This window comes from Gorilla gorilla, chromosome 12 (genome assembly GCF_029281585.2).
Source record: "Gorilla gorilla gorilla isolate KB3781 chromosome 12, NHGRI_mGorGor1-v2.1_pri, whole genome shotgun sequence".
Lineage (NCBI taxonomy): Eukaryota > Metazoa > Chordata > Mammalia > Primates > Hominidae > Gorilla > Gorilla gorilla.
Genome location: NC_073236.2, coordinates 87,816,286 through 87,830,838, shown reverse-complemented (window position 1 = coordinate 87,830,838; position 14,553 = coordinate 87,816,286). Strand labels below are relative to the sequence as shown.

The window sequence follows — 14,553 nt, the reverse complement described above, 5'->3', positions numbered from 1 at the left end:
ATTAACTCAGAATGTCATCTCAGATTTGAAGATAATAATAGCATATCTTTTCATAACACTAAAGGAATGAAATTTTCTGCTGTTCCTTCCTAGCTTCTACTTTTAACTAAAATGAAAAGAACACTCTTCCAATTAAATATTAAAAGAATTCAAAAATATTGCAAGTAACGTTTAGCCAAAATGAGAAGACTAAGGATAAAAATGTAGAAACTTTTTGTGCTCATTACTTTTGATTATATAACATTGAAAACAAATTCCTTATTTTAAATTTAGTAACAGAATTCTTTATATCTGCATGTCCACCTATATGCAAAACATGGTGTTTATTGTGCAGGTTAATTAGTTCTTTGTTCCTTTTCTCCCAAGCAGTCACAGTCCCATTTTTTTTCTTTTCTATTACATTTGACTCCTAAGTCACTCTGCAAAGAAAACTTTATGCCTCCTCCCACAATTTTCACATTGAAACAATCTTCACTACCACCATATTTTTCTTTATTTTTTTTCTTACTGTGACTTGACTCTACGGTAAGCATGAACTCATCCAGCTTGAGTTTGAAACCAGTGACTTGTCTTGAACTTTAGAGCTCTATGCTCTAACTATGTACCATAGAATCTCAATTGGGAATTCTATTTGCTTCTTTTTGACTAAAATTGACAGGCATAAAGGAAACAATATTAAATAAGTTGATAAATCTATCCTGCCTCTGTTGTCCTAGTGATTTGTCTTTCTGATGTTATGGTCAAATATTATTAAGGCATATAAAGAACACAGATAAATGGGTTTTAAATATATTTTGTGTAAGATTGATCCTTACCTTTGCTCATATAGAATATTTGAGGTAGCACTGAAACTTTCAGTTACTATGGCTGCACAGTTACTCTAGAACTTAGCAGCATACAGCAAATACTCATTAGGTTCACAGATTCTGTGGGTCAAGTGTTTAGGTATCCACATCAGGGAAAGATGTCCCTGATTTACAACATCTGTAACCTCAGTTGGTATACACAAACTACTGGGGCTGGAAGAGCTAAAGTCTGAGGGCATCTGTCTCTTTCTTTATATAGGCTTTCCAAGTGATCTCTCCAGTATGGCAACAACTAGAAGCCATATGTTTTATATAACCTAATTTCATATGCCCTACCTACAAGCATAGATTCTACCTCTTAATCGACAAGTGTCAACATCATGTTTTAGTAGGTCCCATGGTTTCAGTATCCCCTCCAAAACTCATGTTGAGACTTAATTGTCCACGAGGCATTATTGAGAGGTGTGACCTTTAAGAGATCTTTAAATTGCGTGGGCTTTACCCTCATGAATAGATCAATCCATTCATGGATTAATGATTAACAGGTCTATGAATTAACAGGTTATCATGAGAGAGGAACTGGTGGCTTTATAAGAAAAGAAAGAGAGACCTGAGTTAGCGTGTTAACACTCTCATCCCCCTTGCCATGTAATGACATGTGCCGTCTTAGATGCTGCAGATAATTTTTACCAAAAAAAAGCTCTCTCTAGATGTGCTCAACTTTGGAATTCCTAGCCTCCTTAACTGTAAGAAATACATTCCTTTTCTTATAAATTACCCAGTTTAAGGTGTTCTGTTATAAGCAATAGAAAACAGACTAAGACAGAGGGCTTGAAAGATGAGATATATATTGGAGTGGCCATTGTTGGAAAATACAATCTGCCACAGAAACTAATAATATTATCTGCTTATATGAGCCAGATACTATTCTAGTTCTCCAAAGATTCATCACACTAAGAAAATTATGTATAGTAGTTGTTAACAGCACCTTTTACGATATGGGGAAGCTATGATTTAGAAATGTTAGGAATTTTTTACAATGATCAATTCATTTCTAATGCATTTATTAAGCTATTTGTTTGGTTTATTGGCAGTATTTTAAAAGCCTCTCTATTTGTCACATGCTGTACAAAGTATATAACAGAAACTCAGCCTACAAGAAACTTAAAATATAGTGAAAAAGATAAATTCCCAAAGATTATTCTTATGAAATGTAATGTACTTTTCATTAAAGAGGTAGACAAGGTACTCTGGATTAACTGGCTAAATTTGTTTTATTTTATTTTATTTTATTTTATTTTTTGAGATGGAGTCTAGCTCTGTCACCTGGGCTGGAGTGCAGTGGCGCAGTCTCTGCTTACTGCAAGCTCCGCCTCCCGGGTTCACACCATTCTCCCCCCTCAGCCTCCCGAGTAGCTGGGACTACAGGTGCCCGCACCACACCCGGCTAATTTTTTTGTTGTTGTTGTATTTTTAGTAGAGACAGGGTTTCACCGTGTTAACCAGGATGGTCTCGATCTCCTGACATTGTGATCCACCTGCCTCGGCCTCCCATCACTGGCTAAATTTAAAAGGTTGAACTGAACTTAGCCAGTTAGAGTAATAGAAAGAAGAACATAAGGAAGGAAGGATAAAAGGTAAGATAGCTCGTTCTAAACATATTGGACCAAATCAGAAAGACTTGGTGGGAGGAAGTAGGAAGCACGTCAAGTTTCAGTAACCCTAAAGTGATATGTACAGCAAGAATGGACAGAAGGGAGCAAGAGAGGAAGACAGTGTTAAGATCTTCAAGAGGCAGATGAGGGAGACAGACTTCATCCTGTAGGCTGCTGGGCAGGGAACAGAGGATTTTGACAGAAGTGTGATGAGATCAGATTTGTAATTCAGACAGATCCCTGTAATTTCTATGTGGATAACGAGTTTAAAAGAGAAGGAAATGGGCAGGGGATAGGGAAGAGGCTGGTAGAGTATGTGAGATCAATGTTTGTGCATTTTGGGTATGCATGTGCATGCCTGTATGTGTGTGCATGGGTGTGTGTGTGAGAGATGGGAGATATAAGTGACAGTTATGTAGAACATAGAGGAAACATTGCTGATTCACGGAGACAGAGGTAATTTTAGAAATACATTTCTACCCACTCTGTGATAAGGACTGTGTTGTTTGAGCCAGGGCACAGTGGTGAGCTCAACAGGAGCACTGAGAGAAACTTGGCATAAGTCCATCAAATCCTGTTCTACAAGGTGAAGAGGACAGACATCAGTAGATTGAGAGACTAGAAAATGAGAAGAGAATGTCATGAATACTGACACTTCTTTTGTATAAAAGGCAATGCCTTATGTCTGTGGGTCTGTGAAGAACTGCCTCAAAAATTGGCACATTATGAGAGGCTATAAATCTGCCACCGACACCCACCCTTCCAGAGTGAGAAGTGTCTTGACTGTTAACTCTCTGGCACTTCTAGTTTGCCCTACAAGGGGGCAGATCACACTTCAGTTGCAGATTTGCCTGTATGCAATATCTCTGGAAGGTGCTGGCATTCCTGACAACTTCAGCAGGTGACCCTGTGGAAGGCTGCAAGGCTGGAGGCACAGAAGCAACCGTGTCTGACTTAGATGGAGAAGGCTAGGGCAACTGCTACTCAGGTGTTCAAGAGGACATTTTTTAAAAAATAACCTGTTTGTGTGGGTTTGTCTTTTAGGAGAAATAAAAGAAAAAAAAAAGGTGTCTAAAGTGAGAAAAGTGCCTGAACTCTTTCTGGGTAGACAGGGTCTCAGATATGAGTAGGCTTGGATGTAGGATGCTGGGGCTAGGGAAAGAAGTGATTGAGCTGGCCCAGAAAACTGGAGCAAAAAAATCAGGTGGAATTTAATATATAAGGTCTAGGGGCAAAGACTTTATAAATTAAGCTTTAATACAAAGGTACAGAAGAGAATAAGGGGGAAAACCTTATACAAGAGTGTAACCAGGGAAAACACATGAAAGCAAACCACTTCTGCAGAGAAGAGAGAAGGGAGACAGTGACCAGGGAAATCCTACAAGGTCATGAGCACAATCAGGAAGGCATTTACCATTTTCTTTTAAAGACTCTATACTAAGAGTCTTTTACAACTCTGGTTGTAAATACAACATATATTCCTATCAATAAATCAAGTAATTCAAAACAGTTCTGTTGTTTAACTTGTTCCTCTGGGAGATGAATGTAAATTTAGATTCATTTTCAATTTTGTAGGCAAAGACATTATTGGGGATGCTGCATTCTTCCTATTGCATCATATAATGAGGCTTGTAATGCTTTAGAAGGGAAATACTCTGATGTGTCTCTTGTCCCTCTCCTTGTTACATTGTATTACTTATAATGTAAGAATTACCACAACAATCTTCCTCATCATTTACATAAACTCCCAGTGGGATTCTGAGTCATTCAGCTTGGAATTTACATTTAAAATTTGGGAGTTATGCCATGTTGAATTTTTTATCAGCATTTGTATTTTACCACATATTTTTATGAGAAAAGATTGTTGAGTGTAATATCATAGCATGTCATCTGTTGAGAAGGCCTTTTTCCTTTTACCTCTTAATATGATGTGTTCTAATAAAATAATTCCTAAAATTGAAGCATCAAAAGTTATCCTGATTTGAACATAATGCATCATGATTATAATTTTTATTTTTATTTATTTATTTTTCTGATATGGAGTCTCACTCTCTTGCCCAGGCTGGAGTGCAGTGGCACAATCTTGGCTCACTGCAAGCTCTGCCTCCTAAGTTCACACCATTCTCCTGCCTCAGCCTCCCGAGTAGCTGGGACTACAGGTGCCCACCACCACGCCCGGCTAAGTTTTTGTATTTTTAGTAGATACGGGGTTTCACCATGTTAGCCAGGATGGTCTCAATCTCTTGACCTTGTGGTCCACTCACCTCGGCCTCCCAAAGTGCTGGGATTACAGGCATGAGTCACTGCGCCTGGCCTCATGATTATAATTTTAAGAATGTATTCTGCTATTATTTTAATGTAATGCATGCCAGCACTTCTATGACTTTTTCTGGTTTTATTTATAGTTCCCTATGTAATACAATGAGGTTTTGTAAAAATATTCCAGATCTTTATTTTTATTTGCCATACAACAATTTCAATAAAGGAATTATCTGCTTATTTGGAAATCTGAGACAATTTCCTGCTAAATTTATGCTATCTGGAATTTATTTTAGTAGGTTTTTAATAAATACAATACTGTTTTATTCTCTTAAGATTATTCATCTACTATTTTGCTATGTCTTCTCAAACTAGTAAGTGTGGTTCATTGTGGGCTATAGAGGTGCTGAATATTTAGGAAGAAAACAACTCGCATTCAAATAATACATTTAGAGAAAGGTAAGGAAAAATTTCACAGAAGGACATGGTGAGGGTGAGTGCATTTTCCAGGAAGAGTTGAAAGAAGATCTGTAAGAAAACAAAATAAAACATATTTTTCTCCTTAGTTTTTGAGCAGGAATAATCAGGTATACCAGTAAATCAAGATAGAGACCAGAAATAGAACAAGGATATGTGTGATTATGTCATTTCCACAGGAAATGGTGTAAAATCAAGATAGAGACCTAAAATAGAGCAAAGATACGTGTGACTATGTCATTTCCACAAGAAACGGTATAATGTTCTCCATCCTTCTGCCCTCCACTGCAGCCCCAAGCCCTCCACAATATGACATTTCCTAAATATTGGCCACTGCATTGAAGACTCAGGTCAAGTTTTCTTTCACACAGTCTGGCAACATTGTATTGCTCTGTTGAATAGACAAATTTTAGATAGTTCTTTGCTTGATTATTTTATCTGACAAAATGTTTACTTCCATTTGAGTTGATTTCTGAAAGGGAGGTTGGGAATCCAGCCTTTTATGCCACCTTTCACAAACTGGAGGGCAATCTTTTTATAGAGCTTGTAACCCTTGGCCGTGAAGGCAGGAAGCTCTCAAGTAGGCTTAGGAAGTATTGAGCGTATAGGTGAGAGATGGGCAGGAACAAAGAAATGAACTCTCATGAGCCCAGATGGCATGGGGTGAAGGGCTAAGTGGAGAGACAGGATTAGAGTTTTAGATGGCAAATATGATGCTTCTCCATTTTTTTCTGCAAAAATTTTTAATTTTTCCCATTTGATTTTGGATATCCTCTTCTATGTGGGTGGGGCAATATAGATGATCACTGTTAATGTCCTCAATTTTCTACAAAGTTGTAAGAAAGTAGTCTATTTAGAGTGAATAGAGACAGATTGGAGGTGCAGTGCTAAGATTTTAGAAAGTATTGAGAATATTGGGGAAAAAAACCAATGAGCAGAATAATTTCAAGAATTGTCAAGAAAAGCTAAAAGCTCTCCTGAATTTGGAGACATTTAATTCATAGCAGTTACAATTTATCTATTTCTTTTTTTTGTTTACTTGTTTTTGTTTCTTTGTTGTTTTCACTTTTGGTATTAGTTCAATGAGTTGATATTGGTAAAGAGAGAAAAAAGTGGTTTTGAAGAAATGAATTTACAAAGTTAGAAAGCACCCAAGGAAAAAGTTACTTTTTTGGTACCTGATATGGTTTGGCTCTGTGTCCCCACATAAATCTCATCTTGTAACTCCCATAATTCCCACATGTTGTGGGAGCGACCTAGTGGGAGATTAAATTATGGATGTAGGTCTTTCTTGTGCCGTTCTTACGATAGTAAATGGGTCTCACCAGATCTTATGGCTTTAAAAAATGAGAGTTGTCCTGCACAAGCTATCTCTTTGCCTGCCACCATCCATGTAATTAATATGTGACTTGCTCCTCCTTGCCTTCCACAATGATTGTGAGGCTTCCCCAGCCATGTGGAATTGTGAGTCCCATTAAACCTCTTTCTTTTGTAAATTGCCCAGTCTCGGGTGTGTCTTTATCAGCAGCATGAAAACAGACTAATATAGTAAATTGGTACTGGGAGTGGGGCATTGCTGAAAAGATGCCTGAAAATGTGGAAGCAACTTTGGAACTGGATAACAGGCAGAGGTTGGAACACTTTGGAGGGCTCAGAAGAAAGAAAAATGTGGGAAAGTTTGGAACTTCCTAGAGACTCGTTGACTGGCTTTGACAAAAATGCTGATAGTGATATGAACAATAAGGTCCAGGCTGAGGTGGTGTCAGATGGAGATGAGGAACTTGTTGGGAACTGGAGCAAAGGTGACGCTTGTTATTTTTAGCAAAGAGACTGGCCGCATTTTGCCCGTGCCCTAGAGATTTGTGGAAATTTGAACTTGAGAGAGATGACTTAGGGTATCTGGCGAAAGAAATTTCTAAGCAGCAAAGCTTTCAAAAGGTGACTTGGGTACTGGTAAAGGCATTCAGTTTTAAAACGGAAACAGAGCATAAATTTGGAAAATTTGCAGTTTGACAATGTGATAGAAAAGAAAATCCCATTTTCTGAGAAGAAATTCAAGTGGGATGCAGAAATTTGCGTAAGTAATGAGGAGCAGGATGTTAATCACCAAGAAAATAGGGAAAATGTCTCCAGGGCATGTCAGAGACCTTCGCAGCAGCCCCTCCCAACACAGGCCCAGAGTTTTAAAAGGAAAAAGTGGTTTCATGGCCCAGGCCCAGGGTCCCTGTGCTGTGTGCAGCCTATGGACTTGGTGCCCTGTGTCCCAGCTGCTCCAGCCATGGCTGAAAGGGGCCAACACAGAGCTGAATCTGTGGCTTCAGAGGGTGCAAGCCTCAAACCTTGGCAGCTTTTACATAATGTTGAATCTGTGCGTGAACAGAAGTCAGGAACTGAGGTTTGGAAACCCCCACCTAGATTTCAGAAGATGTATGAAAATGCCTGGATGCCCAGGCAGAGGTTTGCTGTAGGGGCAGGGTCCTCATGGAGAACATCTGCTAGAGCAGTGCAGAAGAGAAATGTGGGGTTGGAGCCCCCTGCCCCCAGAGTTCCTACTGGGGCACTGCCTAGTGGAGCTGTGAGAAGAGGGCCACCACACTCCAGGCCCCGGAATGGTAGACCAACTGACACCTTGCACCATGTGCCTAGAAAAGCTGCAGACACTCAACCCCAGCTCATGAGCTGCCCAATACTATGGGAACCAACCTCTTGCATCAGCGTGACCTGGGTGTGAGACATGGAATCAAAAAAGATCATTTTGGAACTTTAAGATTTGACAGCCTGCTGGATTTCAGACTTGCATGGGGCCTACAGCCCCTTTGTTTTGGCCAATTTCTCCCATGTGGAATGGCCATATTTACCCAATGCCTGTATCCCCATTGTATTTATGAAGTAATTAATTTGCTTTTGATTTTCTAGGCTCATAGGTGGAAGGGACTTACCTTGTCTTGGATGAGACTTTGGAGTGCAGACTTTTGAGTTAATGACTTTGAGGGACTGTTGGGAAGGCATGATTGGTTTCAAATGTGAAGATATGAGATTTGGGAGGGGCCAGGGTTGGAATGATATGGTTTGGCTCTGTGTCCCCACCCAAATCTCGTCTTATAGCTCCCATGATTCCCACATTTGTGAGAGACCTGGTGGGAGATGATTGAATTAAGGAGGTGGGTCTTTGCCATGCTGTTCTCGTGATATGAATGGGCCTAATGCGAAGTGATAGTTTTAAAACATGGAAGTTGCCCTGCACAAGCACTGTCTTTGTCTGCCACATTCTGCAGGAGATGTGATTTGCTTCTCCTTGTCTTCTGCTGTGATTGTGAGGTGTCCTCAGCCACGTGGAACTCTGAGTCCAATTAAACCTATCTCTTTTTAAATTTCACAGTCTTGCATATGTCTTTATCAGCAGTGTGAAACAGACTAATACAGTACCCTTACACATAAGAGATATTAGGGAAGCTTTTGCTGCTGCTGTTGCTGCCACAACCTCCATCATCATCATCACTTTTGCTATTAATATATTATCATTGTTGTTTTGTTTTGCTTCTTAATGAATAAGAATTATATTAAACATACCCTATTATTTTACAATTACATGACTAAAAAGTACAATTGAATACATTTCTTTTTTCTGTCATTTTCTGGTTCCATAAGTCTAAGTTACTGGATAAAGGCACATTGCTAGAAAGCCCCAAAGCCAGGATTCGAATTCCATATATATACATATTTTTTCACTACACCAGGGTATCTGATCACTTATTTTTCAAGAGTCCTAGATTCTTACAGGTCTCTCAGAGACTTGCAGAACTATTTCTAACAAAGAAAAAATTTTATAAATCAGGACATTCCAATGTGTGTATGTGTTGCAATGAGTCAACCCATGTGATAGTTCCTCATTGTTACTATTATTATGGATGAATCTTGTTATTATAAATATTATATATATGAAAATGCAAGCATATTTTGTTCACACAGGAGATTAATACAAAGGCATTTTCTCACTTATTAATGTTATTTGAAGTTTTTTATATATAAACATGTATCGATTTGCTCCATTTATTTTAAGAACTGCATAGAAACCTACCATATGGTAATACAATGACTAATTTGTTGATTATTCTTTCCTTCTTGAAACACTTTCTACTCCAGACTTTCACGACACTTCTGACTAATTCTTCTTAACCTACTGCCATGTCTGCAATTCTACTTAATATTGAATCAGCCTTGGATAATTGTTCCCTGTCTTCCTCTATCTATACCCTCTTCCTGAATAATACCCAGTAAACCAATGGCTTTAGATATCACTTCTTATCCAAATGACTTCCAAAATTCTATTTCCAATGTTAGCATCTATATTGAGCTCCATACTACACATCAGAATGTACTTGAAATCTCAAAATTTTCACAGTCCAAACAGACCTCTGCTGAAAACTCCCAATAACAACATTCTGTCTCATGACAGTATATGATAGCATTATGTACCTTGTTACTCAAATACAAACTTAAGGCTCCAATGTTTTGTCATTGCCTCACCTCCCTCGGCCCATATCCAATTAATCTGCAAGTGCCATTAGGTTTTCCTCAAAATGTATTCTAAATCTATCTACCTTATTGACTGTCTTATAATTAAAGCCACTGTCACTTCTCACCTATACTATAGTTGTAGACATAATTTCCTTCCTTTCTCTCTATTCACAATCTAATTTATATACTGCACATAAACAAATATTTTAAAATGTAAAACAGAGTAAATATTCTCCCAGTTTTACAATTCCAGTGTCTTTCCACTGTGCCTAGAATACAATTCTGACTCCTGGCCATGACCTAAGTGGCCCTATCTGAGTCAACCTTTACCTTTTTAGTCTGATTTCATAAAACTTTATCCCTGTACCATAACTGGCTTGGCCAACCACAATTGCCTTCTTCCTCTAAACAAAGGAGGGTTAAAAACGACATTTCCTGGATTTCCTTCCGGCTGTGTTTCTGGATGAATATCAGGAATGCTAATCAGATGTACTTGTGCAAACATTTGGGAGGTAGAAGTGTGACAGTAGGTAGGCATCTTCTTGCCAACTTGGCCTCTTCCTTCTGTCAAGCAAATTTGAGAATTCAAAGCATTCTCACAGCCATGTTCAAGTGTCCATTCTCCAATTTCCTGGATGTTGAGAGGCACATGTGGGGGAGGGAGGCAGTGGCTAAATTTCTTTTTTCAGTGTCTGTTTACCACCCTTCTGAATGTGGACCATTGGCACCTGTGTAACTTACCCTGACTCGCTGCATAATAGCTTTGGCAGCATGTGCTGAAACTCAGCAAATCCAGTGGTAATCTCAAAACTCTTAGCTCCCCTTGCAGGCCAAGTCACTGATAGCCATTTCTAGAAAGCCAGATTAGAGCCTACTCCTCTAAAATTTTTTAAACCCTTAATTTTCCTTAAAATCTCAGTTCTGTTTGAAGGACCTAGCTTGTTTATTTTTTACCAGGGTAGAAAACTTACTGAAACCAATATTAACTATTCTTTATTAGTGTGTCTTTCAACTGGCTCTGATCTTGAATAGCTTACCCTCAATCATTGCAGACTCCTTCATGGTATCCTTTAGCTTTCAGCTGAATTATCATCTTCTCAGAAGAGTTTTCCATGAACACCCAATCAAAACTATTCATGCATTACATAGCTTTCATATTGCCTTATTTATTGCATTTACAAAATTTACCATTATAAAATATGTATTTTTTAAACACTTAGCCTGGGTACCTTATAAACAGCAGAAATTTATTTCTCACAATTCTAAAGGATGGGAAGTCCAAAATCAGGACAGTGACAGTAATTGGCGAGGGCCTGCTTCCTCATAGAGAGTGCTGTCTAGCTGTGTTCTCACATAGTGGATGGAGTGGGCAAAGCAGCTCTCTGGAGCTTCCATTATAAAGGCACTAATCTCATTCATGAGGGCTGCACCCTCATGACCCGCCGAAGGGCCCCACCTCCTCACCATCACCTTGAGGGTTAGGATTTCAGCATATAAATTTTGGGACACAAACATTCAGACCTTACCAGCATCCTTACCAAGAGCATTTTTGCATAATGGTATAGATATATATCTACAAGGTAGCAGTCTAGAAGTAAGATTTGGGGGGTAAAAGAGCACATATACTTTAAATTTTAGTATTTATTACCAAATTTCTTTCAACTATGTTACATTAGTTTCCACTGCAAGGAATAATATATGAGTATCCATTTAACCAACATGAGCCACAAAATAAATAATATCAAAATTTTACATCATTGAGAACCTGAAAGACAAAAGGGTTTTCATTAATTATATTTTCTTATCTTTTAAATTATAAGTTAGGTTAAGAATTTATGCTGATTAACATTTTGTAGTTATCTTTATAATTAGATGTGGATCACTCATTTTCTATATTTTTGTGTGAACTCTTTGTTCATTAAGACAATTAATGTTTGTCACATATGTGGCAATTTTTTAAATCTTTTGATTTTCTTTGGATAACATTTTTCCTTGTGGGTGCTCTTATATTTTTTAGGCATTAAGTTTATTACTTTTCTTTTTGTGGGTTTTGGTTGAATTATTATGCTTCACAACAGTATTTTTTTGGTAGATTTTCTGTGTTTATTTTTTATTGTGGGAATTTCAGCCATTTGACAAATTTGTAGAAAGACACAGCTGTGTGCTTTTGAGGGTAATATTTTTGCTTGATTATGTAAAGGGAGCCATTCTAGCATAAAGTTCAGATCAACTTTAAATAAGTTCCTATTTTCTCTGACTTTATTTCTCCTTTTCTTGTCCTTCCACTTTTATTATGTGCAAATGACTATTTGTTTATATTATTTAAAGCTTAGCTGTAAGAAATAATCAAAATAACAGTAGCATAAACAATATGAAAATCTATAGGCAATCAAGAGCTAGTTTGTGGCCGGGCGCGGTGGCTCACGCCTGTAATCCCAGCACTTTGGAAGGCCGAGGCGGGCGGATCACGAGGTCAGGAGATCGAGACCATCCTGGCTAACACGGTGAAACCCCGTCTCTACTAAAAATACTAAAAATTAGCCGGGCGTGGTAGTGGGCGCCTGTAGTCCCAGCTACTCGGGAGGCTGAGGCAGGAGAATGGCGTGAACCCGGGAGGTGGAGCTTGCAGTGAGCCGAGATCGTGCCACTGCACTCCAGCCTGGGCGACAAAGCAAGACTCCGTCTCAAAAAAAAAAAAAGAGCTAGTTTGTACTCTATTCTATTCTGTTCTATTCTATTCTATTCTATGAACTCGTTAGGCACTCAGGCTCTTTTCAGTTCTTTTTTTTCTTTTAAAAATATCATTAGGGTGATCTTTGGATCACTCATGTGGACTAAGTTGTAGACAGATATCTATGTCGTGGGAACTAGAATGGAGAAAAGCATAGCTAAGAAGGGCCTGGGGCTGAATATTAGCACCCTTTGTAAAGGAACACTTGGAAAGCTTCTGCAGGACATTTCTGCTTTAGATGGCATTAGGCAGAATTTAGTAATGTGTCCACACTGAATGAGACAATTCTAGAAATTGTCTAATCTCAGTGACCATTTTTTACCTGCAATAAATGAAAAAAATAAAAATAGTTAATGTTGTTTGACAAATTAATTGTCTTTCTCATTTTTTTAATTTTTTTTTCTACGAAGCTATTCTAGGTTTTCTGATTTTCCCCTCAAAGGCCCAGGAGATATTTATTGAGAATAATGTATTTTTTTTTATTTATTTAAGCATATTTGTCAAATTTAAGGGTAGTCAACACAGATGAAAGGGCCAGAATTAACTAGTATAATAAGAAGCTCATTTTTAATCTGAGTATATATATCAACCACCTGCTTCCCAAGACAACTCTAGAATACAACTGGTAAGATACCTAATAATTGAAACAAATTAATAAACTGTTTGGAAAAAAGGATATCCTATAATATACTATGATACAATTTAATGTTGTAACAAATTGAAATTACAGCTTTCATATGACTTGCTTAATTGTATTGATAACATTTTGATATGGCTATAATTTATGGGCACTATCACATTTATTTCAAAAAGTAAGATAAAATATAAACAGCTTGTTTTGTTCCCTAAAATTTACACATAAACTTAAAAACAATTTTCAAGTAGAACAACTAAACATACTTTTCTATGTTGTTGGGAAATCACATAAATTCTCTCAGCCTCAGTTGCTTCACTTACATCATGGGAACATTTCACTTTAAATCCTTGAATATTTGCTTTACAACTGGATTATCTTTTACATTCCTTCCAGTAATAAACCTTTTGTTTCTGTGGTTTATGAATTACATTTAGGTATAATTTTCTGTAAGCACTTTTGCTAATGTTAATATAAAACGACTACGCAATTTATTGTAACTCAATTTTCAATTTTCCCAACTGAATGAGGCAAATAATTGAATGTTTACAAATATTTTCATTTTGCATTCTTTAACTGTGCTAAATATTCACCTGTAGTATCCTAATTAGAAGATATTATTTCAGGAACTAATACTACAGGTTTAAAAATAATTACTGCTATTCTTGTGTCTCACTTATTCAGTTTATAAAATATTCAAAGGCATTTGATCACATAGAATTATATTCTGCCAAACTTGTGCTTCTCAGAAACTCACTTGGAGACAAATAAATATTATTTCTAAGATAGATGTAGTTTGAGTTTTACCATTTGCTAACAATTTACCCAGCATTAAAATGGGGATCTACCTCAGGGCTACCGCATTGAAAGAAGAGGAAATCTATCTGTACCATCTTGATTGTCCTGGTCTGTGTTAAACATCTCTTGAGTGTGGAATGATAAGATTGTTACTTGCTCACAGAGTTTACGAGGGAACAAACAGGTTATTCTCAGGGATCTATTAACATCCTTCCTTTTTCAGAGTTTGGGCCTCTAATAATGAGGATATCTGGGGAAAACTACAGGAAGGTCCTGATGCCTGGATGTAAATTCCTTATCATTATTTTATTATCCTTTTGAGATTTTAGATCATTTCTCACTGTCTTTTCACACATAAGTTAATTTAGTGTGCTTTAGGTATAAATAACTGTCAGTTACATGATAGCAATGAATAAACTATCTTAGAGACTCAGATTTCCATACCTCAGTGTCATACAATACACAGTTCAAGATTACAGATATTTATGTTTCCAAAATGCTTTGTAAAGTTATTTTAAATGTAAGCATTAAGTAATAAAAAACTAATTAAAATAAACTATTATTGTAGATCAGCGTCATATAAATCATTGAAATGTGATTTCTGATTTCATGCAACTTTGACATATATTTCAAAAGTAACCTTGTTCTGAATGCTGAACTCAAAAATAGTGAAAA

The 14,553-nt window shown here is 37.3% G+C and overlaps 1 long non-coding RNA gene across 1 annotated transcript in view; it reads left to right on the top strand.

Moving 5' to 3' along the window:
- The window catches only part of LOC134756793 (uncharacterized), a 1,394,997-nt gene that overhangs the window by 974,705 nt on the left and 405,739 nt on the right, over nt 1–14,553 (top strand). The window lies entirely within an intron of this gene.